This window comes from Leptinotarsa decemlineata, unplaced genomic scaffold (assembly GCF_025532065.1).
Source record: "Leptinotarsa decemlineata unplaced genomic scaffold, Ldec_3_MD MMD2_tig00026354_RagTag_RagTag, whole genome shotgun sequence".
NCBI lineage: Eukaryota > Metazoa > Arthropoda > Insecta > Coleoptera > Chrysomelidae > Leptinotarsa > Leptinotarsa decemlineata.
The window spans coordinates 3,952,997-3,972,560 of record NW_027412702.1 but is presented as its reverse complement, the minus strand read 5'-3'; the positions used below and the strand labels follow the sequence as shown (position 1 = coordinate 3,972,560).

At 31.8% G+C, this 19,564-nt stretch overlaps 1 protein-coding gene across 1 annotated transcript in view; it reads right to left on the bottom strand.

Moving 5' to 3' along the window:
* The window catches only part of LOC111511028 (solute carrier family 41 member 3), a 72,166-nt gene extending 53,068 nt beyond the window's left edge, over positions 1-19,098 (bottom strand). The window contains exon 1 of the mRNA XM_074184534.1: positions 18,783-19,098. The gene's annotated coding sequence lies outside the window, so the exon portion shown is untranslated. The remainder of the gene's footprint in view (positions 1-18,782) is intronic.
* Between the last annotated feature and the right edge of the window lie 466 nt (positions 19,099-19,564).

Here is a 19,564-nt window from a genome sequence, read left to right as displayed (position 1 = left end):
CTACTAATGGAGTTCAGAAAAATATATTTTCAACAAGAAGGGGATCCGACTCACAACACTGCAATTGACACCAACTTTTTGGCTGCAAATTTTGGCAATAAATGGATAGTTAACCAAGGACCCAACCGTTGGCCGGCCACGCCACCGGACCTAACGCCTTTTACCTTTGAGCACAATTTCAAAGATCTTATTTTTGAATTTCCGACCAATTCTAGATACGAATTGGAAGCGGCAATGATTCAAAGTGTTGCTTTTCTCATTCCTATTGAACTAATTGATGTGGCAAAAAACGTTCAGAAAGCGTGTCGCCTTAATGTAGGAGAAGCTGGTGTACATTTCGAACACCCTGTCTGGTATGTTATCAATTTTATTGCAACTATGGGTTTTAATTACCGCTTTCTCAACAGTTGATGGCTGCTACTGAATAATTTCTTTCTATTTTATCGTCGCGTCGTCCAAAGCCTACTTGATCAAAGTATGCGTTTCGAAGTCTACATGAGAAATCCTGAAAGCTCTGTATTTCAAAGATGACCCTAGCAAAACATCAAGTTTTTTTCCTGGGTTTTTTGCCCAAAATAAACCAGTTCGCAGCAAAAAATTATTTTACGAACAACTACACAGATACATCGTCATAAATGCTAACTGAATTTATTGTTATTTTGTAGTTAGTACCTGCATTAAACGATTAAAGGGTAATAAACAAAACTAATTTAATAATAACAAAACACACAACTTGTAGAAATCATAGTAAATGTTCAATATGTCTACCTTCAGACATTATGCATGCGTCTAGACGTCGGCACATTGAGCCACGTATTCGCTCAAATATTCCTGGAGTCTCTCTGATTGATGCGGTTTCCTAAGTCCTCTGCATCGCGAACAGGAGTACGATAAACCAAATGCTGTAAATGGCCCATAATAGAGAAATCGAGAGGATTGAGATCCCGGGATCGAGAGGGCCAGTTCTGTGGTCCCAAAGGAACTTCTTCCAGCAGTACTGGATGCACTTCTTTTAAAAATTGAAGGTTTGCCTCACCATTCAATCGAGGAGGTAGAAAATGAGGCCCAAATAAATCATCCCCAATAACCGTGTTAAGAATCACACGTTTAAAGGTAAGACCTCGATAGTCCTTAGCTCGCACAAGTTTCTCAACTTCTGAGAGTTGTCGTTCGTAAGGGGTCGGCAGCTAATTAACGGAAAAACAGATTTTAAACAGATTTAAACTCCGAGCCACACGTCAAGAAAAAACTGTTGAGAGAAAACAGCCCATATATGGTAATTATGAAAATAAATAATATTATCCCGAGAAAAACTAAATTTGTCTGTGAATTGTATCGTCTTCAGAAAGTCACAATTTCTTCTAATCATTTCCAGCATCCAATTGCAAAATTCAAGACGGTTCGGAAAGTCTCGCGGTAACAGTGCCTGTACTCGTTGCAGAAGGAAAGGGTATAAGAGTTGTTCCTTTAAAATTCGAAATACCGTTATATCATCAACATTTAGCTGGAAAGCAATCTTTCTAATACTGGTAGTAGGTTGTTCTTAAATCAAATTAAGTACTGCTTCCTCAAGCTGTGGTGTTCGTACTTCTCGATGGCGACCACAATCCTGCGTTCTTTCGTCGAATGAACCATATTCTCGTAATCGTTGATGAAGTCGAGCAAATATTCTATGTGAAGGATGCTGCCGTTGAGGATACATTCCAGCATATCTTTTAGAAGCTTCTAACCCATTCCCCTGCGACAGACCGTAAACGTAATGCATATCAGCCATTTCCTCATTTATGTATGCCATTTTAATAACAAGTGATTGATATCAGATGATTGATACTGCGAAAAAAAATTAAAGAAGTTTATAAATTTGATAAAAGGTTATATTTGTTCGGAGAGAATTGAAGAAATCATCATTCTGAATTACTGATGAACTTTCAAGTATACTTGCTCAGAGTACTTGAAATAATTCATGATTGAATTGAGAGACCCCGTTTCTTTGAAGACTTTTGCTTATCTAGACACCACAACATAATTTAATGGCCAATTCATTAAGGATTATATCCACTATTTTCAGGTAGTTACATCGAAACTAAACTAGACTAATCACCTGATTATTTCTAGAGTATACATTTGTTTTTAATTATTATTAATTCATATTTCCTACAAGATGAACCTATTGTATAGCAAAATCCATGTCAAATCTTCATAGTAAAAATCTCACTATTTGAGTTTAGCTTTACGAGGAGTATCACATTTATAGCCTAGTTAACAAGTTGCAAATAGTTGAAAATGATGAAAAAATAGATATAATGGTCGAAAAAGAAGTGCAATGGCTTATTCGATCCCAAAAAAATATGACAAAACCATTTTAGCACATAATAAATAGCAAAAGTTATAAACGAAGCATATCTAGAAAAAAGATATTTAAGTTTTTGCAAATCCTTCAGAAACTATGAAGAATTGGGAAATTTAAAAAGAAAATCATTAAATAGAAGGAACTTCACGAAAAAAATCGCACCTCCCGAAACTATATCCCTATTATTCCTAATTATTTATGAATAGGCGGCAGCGGGTAAATTTGGGGATGCGGACGCGGCATTTGAAGCGAGGACGTTATAAAAAATTGTTTATTCTCGTTGAAGAAAAATCTTCAAGTGAATCATCAAAACAACTATTAGGTAATTATTATTTAACGAATCTTTATTTGACTTACGTCTTCATTGAAGACCACAAAAAATATTTGAATAATTTCCAAAAAAATGTTTCGCTTCGTGATCTTCTCATCAGTATTTTTAATAAGATCACGTTTTTGTAACCAATAAAGACATTTAGTATGTTGAAAAAACATTTTTAGTGCCATTTGTTTATAAAATTTTCATAAACAAATAGATTATGTGAGTATGATGTTTCCTAGAAAAAAAATTTAATTGTTTATATTTTTTTTTAATATTTCAAAGGTTTGAACAATCAGTCAAGAAATGTTTTATATTTTGAAAATCATAATTGACATTTCTCTACAAATTAACAAAAAAATGTTTCCATTAATAATTTCATTGTTTATTTACTGAACAATTTGTTGTAAACAAATTATCAACAACCATACATTTCAAACTTCCGAAGAGTTTTTTTATTTGTGGACTATAAAATTAATATAAATTTAAAACTTTTAGAGATATGAAAATGAACATTCAATAAAGTTTCATAGAGAATTAATAGATCAATCAAATGAGTAGTTCTTCAACAAATTTGTAACTATGGTCAATCAATTGTATTTTGAATTAGTTAACAAAAATACGACATTTTTGACATTTTCGCTATTTTCTGATGATTCCCAAAAAAAATGACTATTTAATATGTAGAGACAATGTAATTAAATGAATTTGTTATCAAACAATTACCAAAGTTGTCCCTACGTACAAGTTTCGAAAATTGAGGAGAGGAAATTTGAAGAAAAATGCAAGAAAATAAATCAATAGATGAAAAACCAAATTATTTTCAAATGAACTATTGCTTAGGTTGGAAATTGAATCAATAAACGGCATTATATTTGCGTCATTCATCATGCTGGAAGTAAAAAAATAGCGAAAAACGTCTAAAATGCCAGTTATTTTTACAAAAAAGTGCAAATAACCACTAATTGATACCTAATAGTTACAAATTTGTTAAAAAGCTCATCATTTGAAAGATCTATCAATTCTCTATAAAACTGTATTCAATGTTTATTTCCATGTTTCTAATGGTTTTAAAGATATTTTTTGACTGTTTAGTTTAGAAATTGAGTGATTCATGCAACTTTTGTAGCAAATAATTTTCAAAAGTATATACAATAAAAAACTAAAAAAAAAACTTCGAAAGTTCAAAATTTTGTGATTTTTTTTTGAATTTTCATCAGTCCGAGAAAAAATATATATGGTGGTTGGAAATTTATAACAAATTGTTTAGTTAACAAACAATAAATGTATCAATTAATCTTTCTATCAATTAGTAGAGGAATGTCAATTATGATTTTCTAAATGGAAAATACTTCTTAACTAATTATTCAAACATTTAAAATATGAAAAACCGATTATAAACAATTGAAAATTTTTACTGAAAAAATTGTTTTCTTTAGAAAATCATAATATTGTGAAGACAATAAAATCATTCAAAAAATGTTTGAATACTCACATAGTCTATTTTTTTATCAACAATTCATAAACAAATGGCGCTTACTTCTTTTTTTCAACACACCGTATGTCTTTATTTGATACAAAAACTGGAAAATTATAATGAATATCAAAAAAATATATGACAATAAGTCGATTATTCATTTTTTTGTTACTGTAAAAAATTATAATAAACAAAATATCAGAATTTTCCACAACATGATCTTAATAATTATACTGATGAGAAGAGCTCTACGAAGAAGCCAAATATATTTTCAAACATCATTTAAACATTTTTCGTGGTCTTCAATGAAGACACAAGTCAAGTATAAATTTTTTAATTATTGATTACCTAGTTTTTTAAAGATTGTTTCTCAACGAGAATGAATTTTTTACAAATTTTCAAAATAATATCTAATAATTGAAAAAACATTTTCCCGCGGCGGGCTATTTATAAATAATTAGAAATAATAGAGATAGCGCTTCGGGAGGTGAGACTTTTGTTCGTGAATTTTCTCCTTTTTGAAGATTTAATTTTTGAATTTCTCAGTTCCTTATAGTTTTTCAAATATTTGCAAAAACTTGAATACCTTTTCTCATACCTCAATTTGTTTTTATAACTTTTTCAATTTTTTTATGTGCTGAAAAACTATTTAGACACATTTTTCGAGATATCATCCCGGATCGAATAAGTCATCGCACGTATATTCCGACCATTAAGTATCTCTATTTTTCATCATTTTCAACTTGTGAACTAGACTATTAGTCGTGACCTCAAGTCGATTCGAATTTTAACAGTTGGATTCATTTTACATAAAATATACCAATTCTACTTTCGATAAAAATGAATTCATATTTTCAATTCTGAAGGAAAAGTTTTTTAACATTCAGTACTTTCCTAAGATATATTCTGAGTTACATCACTGAATGATCATCCGGTATCTGTTTCTAGAAAACCAGGGGATTTTTGAATAGATAAATTGACTCTCTACTATCCTGAATTTCAAATATATAGTGATAACACACACTTACCAAGTTACCATTTCGAAACTGTAATTATAGAGATCAAAATGTAGTGAATCATTATGAGTCGCTAGCGAGAGCAAGATGAATTCTGTTTTCTTTGAAAAAATATAATTTTCTCTAGCATCATGATGAGATAATAGAAATCAGTGGGATTATAACACATCCAAAGGGTAAAAAATAATTTTCATTGATCAGCTGTAAATTATATTAATCAAGTGTGATGATAGCAGAGTTGATTTTAAGCTCCATATGTCTATCATATTGATAAACAATTTGATTGAATCAATGCTTCAACAGACCTGTTTCTGGTGAATCAAAAGTTGTTATTTGTGGATTAACGAGAGTTAACTTTTAAACGTGCGATTTCTAGCATCTAATCCTCTCATTGTCAAGTTGAGAGGAATGTTGGGAGAATGTTGTTTCAATAACATCATCCGTTGAATGGATTTGAAAGGAAATTTCGAATTTTAAATATCTTCTTCTTTTATTTTATTTTTTCTTTATTTATGTAAAAACGATACTCACATAAAGCTGTTAAAAACAATAATTCATAATACTTTATTGATTGAAAGAACTTGATTTCGTAGGAGATTACTACAACTTTTTTACAAGTTTTTAACTTGCAATTTTGGTATACAGGATGTAACATAAGTACGTTAAAATATTCAATATTCAATGTTGTGTCCGGAAATGCTTTTATTCCGAGATACAGGATGTTGAAATTGAATTTTTTTGTTCGTTTTTCAAAAATAACTTTTGCAAAAAAAAAAGTTATTTGCACGAAATTTGGTACCCGCTTTATTTTGTAGTGTGAAATCATAATTTCGTATTAATCGTGCATGTAACGTCTAGAGGGCTCTGCAAACGCTGTCATTATTTATTTCAAGTTACCTTAACTTTTTTGACAGTAAACTTTTGGTACTTCTCAAAAAAAATCTTATTCCCACATCTTTTCCAAGTAATAAGGTACACTTCCTCAACAACGCTGGAGGTGATACTTTCTATATCGATTCATGTTACTTAGCTCCTAGGGTGCTAGTGAAGTTGCTGAGAACATAAGTTTTTGCAAATTTTGTTTTTTGTATCTCGAAATCGAATGATTTTTCAATAAACATTTTATAGTCGAATGTTATTTATTCCAACGAGATCCATCTCATACTTAGTTTTTGTAACGTTCTCAGCAACTTCACTTAGCGTCCCAGGAGTTAAGTAATAGAAAGAAAGAAAGAAATTTATTCATTCATGGACCAACTACATGGTATCGAACATGTCAACTTATACTTATAAATATGTAAACAAACAAACATGTAAATATACATTCATTACATATAAACATAGGACCGTAAAATACAGATATATATATATATAAATATATGTATAAATAAAAATGTAAAAACGTATAGATGTACAAGTGTAAAAATGTAAAATTAAAATATAAAAGAATAAGATTATTTACACACAGATATATACAAAAAACCCAATCAGCGAAATTGTAATGTATAATAAGATTTAGCCAATAAGAAATCTTTCAGTGATTTTCTTAATTCGATAGTATTACAGGCATTCATTAGATTAGGGAGTTTATTATTGTATATTTTTACCCCAGCATAAGTTGGCGATTTTTCAAATGCGGATGTTCTGTGAGTCTTTGTCATTAAATTCGAAGCATTTCTAGTGCGATATTGATGGTGGCAATTGTTTTTTATCAGCTCATTTTCATGCTTTTTAATGTGTAAGCAACTTTTATGAATATAAATGCAGCAAACTGTCATAATCTTTTTACTCTTAAAAAATTCCCTGCAAGAATAACGTGGCTTCATGTTGAACATCATTCTAACAATTCGTTTTTGTGTAACAAATATCCTATTTATTTCTGTAGCATTTCCCCATAACGTGATGTGAAAAGATAGTGCAGAATATACTAATGCATAATAAACTTGGATAAGTATATTCTCATGAAGTTCATACCTCAATTGCAGAATTGCGAAGTATGATTTGGAGAGTTTTTTAGATGAACTTTCAATATGCTCAGACCATGAGAGTGATTTATCAAATCGATCAAATTGAATCTTATTGAAATATATAATTTTTGTTTTCTGTGCATTCAGCATCAGTTTATTGGAATGACAATATTTTGTCATTTCACTAATACAGAGTTCAACCGATAAAATCATATCCTCCATAGATGACTCAGCTATACCAAATGTTGTGTCATCAGCAAAATTGATTAGATAAAAGCACCTATCGACATTAATTACGAAATCATTGAGAAATAGTAAGAAAAGCAATGGTCCCAGAATTGAACCTTGCGCTACTCCAACATCAACTGAATATCTTTCTGACTCAACACTATCTATTTCTACAAAGAATTATCTATTTGATAGGAATGAAATGATCCAGTCAAGAATATTTCCTCTAATGCTAATATTATACAGTTTGGAAGCCATGAACACTTTATCAATGCAGTCGAAAGCTTTAGACAAGTCAAAGAAAATGCCTGCCACGTGCTTCCTATTGTCCATATTCCTAGATATGAAATCAACAAAAAGGATAGTAGCAGATTCAGTTGACCTGCCCATGCGAAATCCATGTTGAGAATCAGATAAAATTTTATGACTTATTAAAAAATTCATTAGTCTATTGTACATTAGTCTTTCTAAAATTTTTGAAAAAATACTGAGAAGACTAATTGGTCTATAATTATCAATTTCTGATCTATTACCACTTTTATGTATGACGATCACTTTACTCAATTCCAGCACATCTGGAAATTCACCTGTTTCAATAGACATATTGATCAGGTCAGTTAGGGGTTGCACCACACTAATGGAAACTACTTTCAAAACATTGGGAAATACATTATCAAGTCCTGATGCCGTTTTACTTTTGAGGTTGAATATTGTTGACTTGACCTCTTCGGTTATGGCGGGTTCGAAGAAAAAGGTATTTTGTTGCATTTCACCAGTGGTGCAGCTTTGAGACATGTCAACTCCAAAATATTCGTCAATTTTGTTTATTATATTAGTGGAGGAATGTTCGCCAAAACAATTAGCTACTGAGACGGGATCAGTAAATGTGGTACCATTTATTGTAAGTGTTATACCGTTTTTATTTTTTGGACTTCTGCCTAATTTTGTGTTGACTTCCTTCCGAATTTGTTTTGATTTGTTACTGGCTTTAATAATGTTTTCATTATTGTTAGCCCGTTTAGCATCCCTTATAAGTTTTCTATAATGTTTCCTTTTTGTTTTATATAATCTTTCCAACAATGCATTTTCTGATTGTTTACTCATGACGTAGGCATTGTCTAGATCATCCCTTGCCAGTTTTAACTCCAGATTAAACCAATTTGTTTTTTTTTTCGTGAGGTCTTCGAATTGGGTATCGGTTGACATGATTCATCGTAAAGCATTTTGAATTGATCACAGAAATTCTGGAAATTGACCGATAATAATTTTTCGTAGGATATATCCCATTCCTTTGTATCTAACATTGTTTTAACATTGTTTTCAACTGACGGATATTCTTAAACGATATGTTTCTGTGGAATCCAGTAGGGATAATATCTACTTCAGGTTCAGGAGTGCTGTAGTTATAATGCATAGAAGTTGCTAAATGATCTGAGAGGTGAGGATTGAATGTTGTTTGAGTACATTTATTAAGATCCAAGTTAGTTATAATGTAGTCAATTCCACTAATTGAATTTTGATTGTTTTTATTAGTGCAAATTCTTGTAGGTGTCGAAACTAAATTGTGGCATTCATATGAATCCATCAGATCCTTTAATAATTTTAAGTTGTCGTTTTTCTTGTCTACAAAATCAATGTTTAAATCACCACAAATTATGATTTTATGAGTAGATAATACTTCATTGATAATGAGAGACAATTTGTCAATAAAGTTCTTAACACAGCTATTTGGGGGTCTGTATATGCAAATCAAGCATATTTTCACATTCGCAGTTATTTCTAGCATACAGTACTCAAGTTCCATCTTCTCAGAAAATTTGTTTGTCATTGGCCTATAATTTATTTCTGTATTGTTTTTCATGTAGATAGCCGTTTCTCCATGAATTCTTGACTTTCTGCAAAAAGATGTCATCAACGTATAATTAGGAATAACTGCCATGTTAATGTTCAAATTATTTATCCAGTGTTCACTTAAGCACAGGAAGTCAATATTTGTCTGAATTAATATAATTTCAATTTGATTTATTTTTGATGCCCTGGATTGTACATTAATATGTAATATTTTCAGTACTTTTATAGATTCTACGTCTATTTCACTTCTAAAAAATCAGAATGATTTATTGTTTCGTTCATCTCTGTAAAAAGTGACTTATCTATATTTTCTGTTCTTGATTCATGAGGAATAAACTCAGACTGAGATAAGTGATCATCTTGAGTTCCGTTGTTATTTGTTAATTTGGGTTCTTGTTCAAAGGTTTCAAAATTCTCTGAAATCTTTATCTTCTGCAGCTGCATCGATATAGAAAATGATAACGATCACCTCCAGCGTTGTTGAGGAAGTGTACCTTTTTTACTTGGAAAAGGAGTGGGAATAAGGTTTTCCGTGTTAGGAATCACACGTTGAAAGGTAAGACCTGGTTAGTCCTTAGCTCGCACAAGTTTCTCAACTTTTGAGAGTTGTCGTTCGTATGGGGGCGGCAGCTGATTAACGGAAAAACAGATTTTTTTAAGTATCAGAAGTTTACTGTCAAAAAAGTTAGGGCAATTTGAAATAAATAATGACAGCGTTCGCAGCGCCCTCTAGATGTTACGATGATGATACGAAATTATGATTTCCCACTTCAAAATAAAGCGGGTACCAAATTTCGTGCAAATAATTTATTTTTCGTAAAAGTTATTTTTGAGAAATGAACAAAAAATCCAATTTCAACACCCTCTATCTCCGAAACGAAGCATTTCCGAACACAAATTACACCTCCATGATAGGGGTATCAAATAAAAGATTTTGCTGAAAAAAAAACGAAACATCAATTGACATCAGTCTAAATCGAATATGGTGTACAACCCAAGCTGGCGGACTTATTATTTTTCATGCATTTCCATGATATGGGATTTAAATGAAGGTATGTGCTAGAATAATTATGAAAAATTGAATGACTTCAGAATTGTTCAAAATGGTGGAATCTCAAAGATGTGAAATATATTTTTTCATGCACCCGCATAATATGGATATCGAATGATAAGTTCAAGAGTTCCAAAATTCGAAATGGCGAAAAAAGAGTACTGCCATATCAATTTCAAAAAGCTATAACTAGGCAAAAGACAATGTAATTATGAGGCAAATACAAACTGGATTATTATTAAAAAACCAACAACTTCAAATTCATTCACACTCATTTGTTTATCGCTTATCGCCAGATTGTAATTTCAAAAGTATTGAAAAGATATGTATATGAAAGTAGCAGTATTATGAAACTCTGTATAATTTGGAATCAGATATCCAGGGTTCAGATGGTATCAACTTAAAATTATTTTTTTTGTGGTGTCCATACGTTCTATCAATAGTGAACTTGCAGATTTTTTATATCGTAAATGTGTTCTGCTATGATAACTATTAACTACTGCAAAATATGAGGAGTGAAATAGTCAATTTATAAAAAATATAAAAAGTTTCTTACGTTGAAAAACCAATTCAAACAAGCGTTTAAAGGCGCGAACTGTCATGACGTCATACTGTATCAATCCGGGCGCACGCAAATGGCGCAGGCTGTGACTGCCGTTCAAATCTACTTATTTAAGCAGCTGCAGCGAAACGCTTTTGTGTAAAATGTGATGAGGTCCTGTTTTTTTTAATAGATTAGTATTCTTAAGTTGTATAGTTTCGTGATTTCTGTTTAACCTTGATTTAGCTTTGTGCGTTTGTGAATTTATAAATCTAACGAGGACTTCAATTTTGAAGGCATTGGAACACAAACAATATTACAAATATTGCAGTGTGTCTTTGTGCACAAATACTTTCATTAAATCACCCAATAAAATATAAGAGTACCTGAAAATAATAGTAATCGTCTAACTAAATGGTCAAATGCATTCAGAAGCGATAAAAATGATTCCACATAACAGCAAAGCTCTTCATGTATGTAAAGACCATTTTAATGTAAGTATACAGGGTGTCCCTGGACTTCCTCTTCTCCTCTCGGGAATGTATAGATGGGGTCAAAATATCACCAGTACTTCATATAACTTTTTTTCCTAAAATCCTTCGTTACCAAGTAACGGGCCCTCGAAGTTACAAAATGAAAAATGTTTTTCTTTGATAACTTTTCAAGTGAATATTCAAAATCATCCAAATTTTGGTAATTGACTAAACAAATGAATTCCGTCGATGAGCTTTCATGCAGGAGTCAGTTGTTTTGCTACAAAGTCAGGAACGGACTACCCCCGATGGTCCACACCCCAAAACTTTGAAATGACAGATATTTTTCAATATTTTTCAACAAATTAAGGTTACTTGGACAATTTTATGAATAAAAGTACTCGTGTGGAAAGTCGATCGGAGCAACGAGTCTTGAGAAAAATGTAGTTTCACTCGACGACATCAAACCCGCTCGTCCACCATTATTTGAAATGAATAATTATCAAAGCAGAAATAATAATGATAACGTTAATTCAACATTTATCCTGAGATGTCTATCATTATTCGAAAATATTAGTTTTCAAGGAAAATGGAAATGATAGGTAAAATGTTCATAACGAATTTTTATAATGCAAACACGTTCAACTAACGAAACTCAAGAGCTTCAAGAGCAAACAGAAATGAAAAATCCGCTACAGAAACTGCTCGATATGACCACCTTCTCTCTCTATACATTTTCTTAGTCTGCGAAGACACCCTCTCTGTACTTGAAATAGCATTCCAGGGTCGTTTCGTATGGCTTCACAATGTAATGTTATTCTATTCAACAATGCATCTCTTGTGTGAATAGGTGTAGCGTAAACAAGGCTTTTTAGATGCCCCCACAGAAAGAAATCCAATGAATTTAAATCCGGAGACCGCGATGGCCATGAATATGGCCCACCTCTACCAATCCATCTATTGTGGAAAATATGGTTCAGATGGTCACGCACAATCAAACTAAAATGAGGAGGAGCGCCATCATGCATAAACCACATATCTCTTCGGGTTTGCAATGGAACATGTTCCAAAAGTCCATTCAAATCGTTCTGAATGAACTCCAAATAACGTTCTCCATTCAATCGGTCCTGTAGAACGAATGGTCCTATAAGATGGTTTCCTATGATACCAGCCCAAACATTCACGTTGAATTTCCGTTGGTGTTTGGTTTGCAATATCCCATGGGGATTTTCTTCGGCCCATATATGGAGATTATGAGAGTTGATAACTCCATCTCTACTGAAACCTGCTTCATCAGTGAATAAAACTCGATTAATAAAAGTCATATCCTCTCTTTGCCTATCCATGAACCAATTGGCATATTCCAGTCGTGCTGGAAAATCTTGAGGTGTCATGGCATGTACCTTCTGGATGTGAAATGGGTGGAGCAGTTGTTCCCTAATTATTCTATGAATAGTGGACTTGGATGTATGGAACTGTTCTGATAGATTTCTGATGCTCATTGAAGGATCATCAGCGACGGCTTCCAAAATATTTTCCTCCAATACAACGGTACGTACAGTCCTAGGAGCGCCCTCACCACCTCGTTTTGGCAAAACTGTACCTACAATAATATCGAAATAAAACAACGTGCTCAAATTAATTATCAATTATTACATACCTGTCTCCCTCAAGCTGCGATCGACATGCTCGAATGTTTCTCTTGACGGTACCGTTCGATTGGGAAAATGCTCGGAATACAGACGACGAGCTTCTGCAGCATTACAAAATGTTCGTCCATAAAATACATGCATATATACATATTCATTGAATGTAAACTGTTCGGCCATATCAAAAAAATTCAAAATATCCTATAGAATATTGACAATACAATGATAGTCATATGACAACGCACCACTCAACAAAACAAAATCGCATTCCAGTTTCTCATTTTTTATCAAAACTTTCTAAAAGGTTTTTTTGTCAACATCTGTGAAAGAAATGGAACATAATTATTCCCTGGATATTTTTCACCTGATCATGTGCAGCCGTTTTTGTAGTTCATTCGTTTGCTTTTTATTAGTATAGTAAATATTTTTTCCGATGTGCGTTTTTTTCAGCTAAATTTAGATTCGTGTTAAAGAATTTCTCCCATAAAATTATAATTATCAGTGAAACTCCTCAACAGTTTAGCTGTGAAGAATTTGAAACATTCGAATGTTGAGTTTCATGAGATTCAGATAACTGATCAACACGAAACGTGTTTATTCCACACGTATTATGTACATACAAAATATGGAATGAATTCGATATTTCATAGTAGAGTAGCTTGTTAGTTTAAAAACACCACGAATCTACAGAACTTGATATTTCTTTTGAAAAAATATCTGCTATCACAATTGTGACTTAAACTTCCATATAGGTACTGTACTTTTTGTTTACGACTTCATTTTAGCATACTTTGTATTATTCCTGTTATAAATGTTGTTGAATTAACGTTATCATTATTATTTCTGCTCTGATAATTATTCATTTCAAATAATGGTGGACGAGCGGGTTTGATGTCGTCGAGTAGAACTACATTTTTATGAAGACTCGTTGCTCCGATCGACTTTCCACACGAGTACTTTTATTCATAAAATTGTCCAGGTAACCTCATTTTGTTGAAAAATATTGAAAAATATCTGTCATTTCAAAGTTTTGGGGTGTGGACCATCGGGGGTAGTCCGTTCCTGACTTTGTAGCAAAACAACTGACTCCTGCATGAAAGCTCATCGACGGAATTCATTTGTTTAGTCAATTACCAAAATTTGGATGATTTTGAATATTTACTTGAAAAGTTATCAAAGAAAAACATTTTTCATTTTGTAACTTCGAGGGCCCGTAACTTGGTTACGAAGACTTTTAGGAAAAAAAATTATATGAAGTACTGGTGATATTTTGACCCCATCTATACATTCCCGAGAGGAAAAGAGGAAGTCCAGGGACACCCTGTATACATACTATTATCTATCTAATTTGTGAGATAATTGCGTTCAGGCTAGGGATATTGGAAAATTGAATATCATAATTAATGTTAGTTGTAAAGGCAATCAAGATTAACCAAACTAACACAATTTAACCCAAACTATTCAAACAAATGTCATCAAGTTAGATTCTATCATCAAATAATTATCTCCGTTTATGATAATATATAAAATATATAGTTTTATACTTTTGAGGTATACAAAAACAATGGAATTGCTTCATATTGTATCTATGAAATATATTATGTTGTTTTACCCCACTTAACATAAGTATACGAGTATTAATTTTTTTACAGAGGTACATAGAATTTATACATAAGGATCAAGCTTGCAACATATGATAATTATAGTTACCTGTCTATTTTAACTTCGCGTACTTCACCAAGAGAAGAGAAAAATGTTCAGTTTCTTTAATGAATTTCGCTACCATAAACACAATTAATAGTAAATAATACTGTAGGAAATACACTAAAAACCATAGATTTGGACAAAAATATCACAATAAACAACAGAAACTTGGAACCAGCAAACGCAAACAGTTCAACATAAATGGATAAATATAGTATGACGTCACATCCAATGGCTGGGTTTTCTTAACCACGTGACGAAATTTAAGTTTTTAGTAAACTTTAATTGTTTCTACAGAATGAATAGTATTTAAAGAATTTTGTTTTTTGTTAATAAAGGCTTCATTACAATGATATATTTTGATTCTCAATGTAATTTTCGCAATTAAATTTTTATGCAAGTTCCCTATTGTTGTGCATATTATATTAGATTTTTGTCTCATTCACAGTGTATTCCGGAAAAAATTGAAACATACACTAGAACAATTATATCCTTAGAAACAAAATATAAAAGAATTGAAAGATATCCGACCTCTAAGTGTTCTAACCACGCCCTCTAACGGGCCTATTACAAGTTCAGTAATCGTCAATGTCATTCCAGCAGATAATTACAGAAACATCATTATTTAAAATTGTCCCGTGTCATTATTTTCCGCACCTTACATGTTCATTATTACTGATATCATTTTTTCATCATTATCATGTTTCGAGTGGTGTAGAAATCACATAGATGGTTTTTATAGATTATGGATTTTAAGAAAAAAACAGGTCTAGCTATAATTAATGTCTTGAGTATGAACCGTTCTGTTAAACGTCGTTACTGGATCGTCGTGAAGAGGATATTAACATGTTTTTAGCCTTATCAAAACTTTTCTGATACTCTTCTGACCAAAACCACTTAGTATTTTTTTTCAACAAACTATACAAAGGCTTCATGATATCTGATGCATTTTGAATGAACTTGCCATAAAAATTAAACATTCCCAAAAATTATTTCAATTTCATGACCGTTTTGGGAGACGAAACATTTTTGATAGCTAACACTCGTTCATTCGAAGTGTGTAAGTCATCTTCATCGATTATATGACCTAAATATTTCACTGATTTCTGAAAAAAACTACATTTATTTTTTTTTTACTTTCAACCCACAATCTTGAAGCCGTTTCAGAACATTTTCGAGTTTTTCAAGATGTGATTGATTATTTTCAGCAGTTATCAAAATGTCGTCTAGAAAATAAACAACTACCGGCATTACAATCAACTATTCCATAATATTCTGAAACAATGATAGAGCTGATATGATATCATACGGAAGTTTTGTGTAAGAAAAAAGTCCTTTGTGGGTGCTAATAGTGACTAGTTTCCTTGATTCCTCTGATAAGACAACCTGTTGATAAGCCTGTGACAGATCAATTTTATTAAACTGCTTACCACGTTGTAATTGAGAAAATAAATACTCAATACGTGGCAATGAAAAGAGGGGTATTTCCAGATGTGGGTTTAGTGTTACCTTAAAATTTCCGCATATGCGAATGCCACCATTTGATTTCAAAATAGATACTATTGGAGTAGCCTATTCAGAAAATTCAGTAGGTATTAGAACATTAGTAGAACATTAGAATCCCATAGTTTTGAAAGAGAGACATATATAATCTTTTAACGTTAAATCATTTTCTAATAGCGGTTTATCCTGAAAATGTTTCCCATCCTCGTCGCCAATGTTCTGTTTGCTGGTAATAGAGAAAATGTCTCTTATTTTAAAGGATTTTATTTTCTAAACTGTGCCTGAAATCACATATTGGCTCGAAGACGAGCTGCTCCATGAAAACAATAGTTTTTTATAATTACTGTCGAGTAGCCAAACAGAGTGGTACTCGACAAATACGCCAATATATAACACCTCTTCCCTAAATTTTACAGATACTTACAAAAATTATTTCTCACCAATGAAAAACAAAATAAAAAATCTGTGCCAAATCTGATAAGTTTTTGTATCTGACTACGACGTCTTGAAGTTTTTGGTGAAAATGTGTTCCTATTAGTCATTTCACTATTTTCATTATTACAAGTTCCACTATCTTATTTATCACTCATCATAATGTCATTATTAATATTATTACAAATTATTTACACATTATTTACATTATTTACAAATTCACTACATGTGCACGAAATAGTATTCTGTTCCGCCCTATTTACATCATTAGTTCCATTTATTTGGGATCATGGAGTGATTGAAACTAGCACAGGTTTGTTATTCGTCATATAATTTGCTTTGTTTTAATTTTTGTGTATTTTCCATGTCATTCCACAATCTGTTTGAATCACATATGTTCTGGAACCAAGAACTCGCTTTATAATACCTGAGCACCAAGGATTTCATTTTTACCATACACATGTGTGTACTGTGTAACCCATCTAATATATATTTCCGGCATTTTTGCGGAACTATCAATCGTTATCCCCACATGAAACAGTCCTGTTCAATCATAATCTCGTTTTTTCCGTAAAAAGTACGGCTTGAAGATATGGGAAGGGCAAACAATAGGTCAGCTATTCCTAACATGAAAAATAACCTTGCTTAAAATTGCATCTGTGGCCGTTTCTTTTTTGATAATTTTGAAATGTATTGGTGAATTTGAGTTTTCTACAAATTGAATATACGAAGTGTTTGAATCTGAAATCAAATATAGTTATTCGTCTTAACCTCGTCTTCTGGATTATGTACCAAGTTTCTGGATAAAAAATCCGCAGAATTATTTTCAGATTTAACATATTCTATATCATACGTGAAGGCTGAAAGAATATGAGCCCACCTTTGCAATCGATTAGCAGCAAATATTGGTAAACCCCTTTTACCCACGAATATAGTCAACAACGGTTTGTGATCCGTATACAAATGAAAATGTTGAGCATGAAGGTACTGAAAAAATTTTTTTCAATTCAATTATTCAATAATTCGGTTATGTTAAATAATCGTGAGGCGAAAGCAATTGGTTTTTCTGAATTATCATCAAATATGTGACTAGATGTTGCTCTCAGTTCGTATTGTTACAAAAACCTGTTCGATTCATTCATTTATTAAATTGTTTTCGAGAAATTGTATATGTGTTTGTAGGAAGATGTAAGTAGATATAGATAGATATATACGTGTGTGCCAATTTTTCTTCCTCTTTTTACTCTATTATTTTTTCTCATCCCACTTTTGAATCATCCTACGCTTGAGAATAATAACAGAGGTCTTGTCTTTCACCAGATACACATACCATCTGATCTTTGGCGTTTTCCCAATGTCTTTTTGTGATAAATTTGATTTATTTATGTATTATGGGAAATAAAGACCTATATTATTATTGAACTTGCTTGTTACACATTCTTTCTTCATTGATGCTTTCTGGCCTAGTTCTTGAGAAAAATTTGTGAGTGAGCATAGTTGAATATTTTCGGATGTGCAGAAATCTAAATAATTCCGGTCGAATAATCTGAAGAACTCCGAAAATATCATCCGGCAACACTATTGCCATTATAAATTGATAAAATTCGTTGTACTCAATTATCGTAATTTTGAAATAGAAAGATAATTTATATATTTATAGAAGAACTTATTTCACACCATTTAATTTTTGTAGATACGGCAAAATGCTAATTAAAGTTTTCTTTTCTCAATAGAAACAAAGAAGGTACTATGAGATAAATGTTGATATCTACAGTAGTTTCGGAGTTAGAAATAGAATTGAACTTTTCCGATATGCATCAATATTTTCAGCACTATTGAAGTTATAAAATATTCAAAAATATTTGAAAAAAAAATTACTTTGAAAAATATACAAAAGTATGTCGGATATACTTTTCGGTCACTTGAAATTAAATACCATTTTGAAGAAATACCAAAAAAGTATGTTTGAGCATTTGAAACATAAACCGGACCGGACCGGATTTTTGGAATACTGCCAGAAGTTCACTGAAAATGCTTTCATATATATTTTTGAAAGATATAGGAATTACTTCCGATCCTGAAGTAAATCCGAGGTTATTTTGACAGCTTTATGTTAGTTTAATTTTATTATTCCCGACGGTTCAAATTAAATTTGTAGTTCTGATGCATTTCTGATAAAATTCCATATTTATTATAAAAAATAGTTAGTTCAGCCAATTCTTACCTTAATTCTTTGAAGTTACATCTTCTGCCGTGAGAAACAAACCGATTATAACAATGGATCACTACAAGCCCACACAAACTCACTCTCTGTACGAATTCCAACTATTACTGACTTTCCTTCAACTTGCAGTCAGAATATTCAGGTAAAAAGATTTCAGCCCTTCCAAGAATGAGATTCAATACATTAGATATTTAGGGATTTACTAAACAGTTAGAAAATCAAAATTAACTTTCATTATACACTTGTTGAAGTATTATGACAAAAAATAGTAACAATGATTCTCAATAAGGAAATATCATTTGAATACATGTTGTATATCTATGAATACGTTATCTTTGTAAGCCGCGTATAATCGGTAGTCGACTGTTTATACCTATATAGACTACCTTTGTTCATTTACTTTGTGAAATAAATTGTCAACAATGAAGCAATCGCTTCCAAGAAAAGATAGTACTATGGAGTTCCCAACTACTCATTATAACTCTCAACAAAACATCGGTACGGTCGTCAAAATTACAATTTTTTAACTTGATTTTATTCAAAAAAGTTAAATTGATTTTTTGATTTGTCTTGTTGGAGATGTCGATTCCAAAGAAATATTTCCTAATGTCTTTCTTCATTACATATTAGAACTGAGTAGGTAACAGATAACACAGTATTTGAAGGGTTATATGAGCTAAAAGGATCAGAGAGAGGATTGTTCATCTTCAGAATTTTTTTTGTTATTTGAGAGAAAGTCTGGCAATGTCATTTCTTCCACTCCTCCAAAAAACAACGTAGCA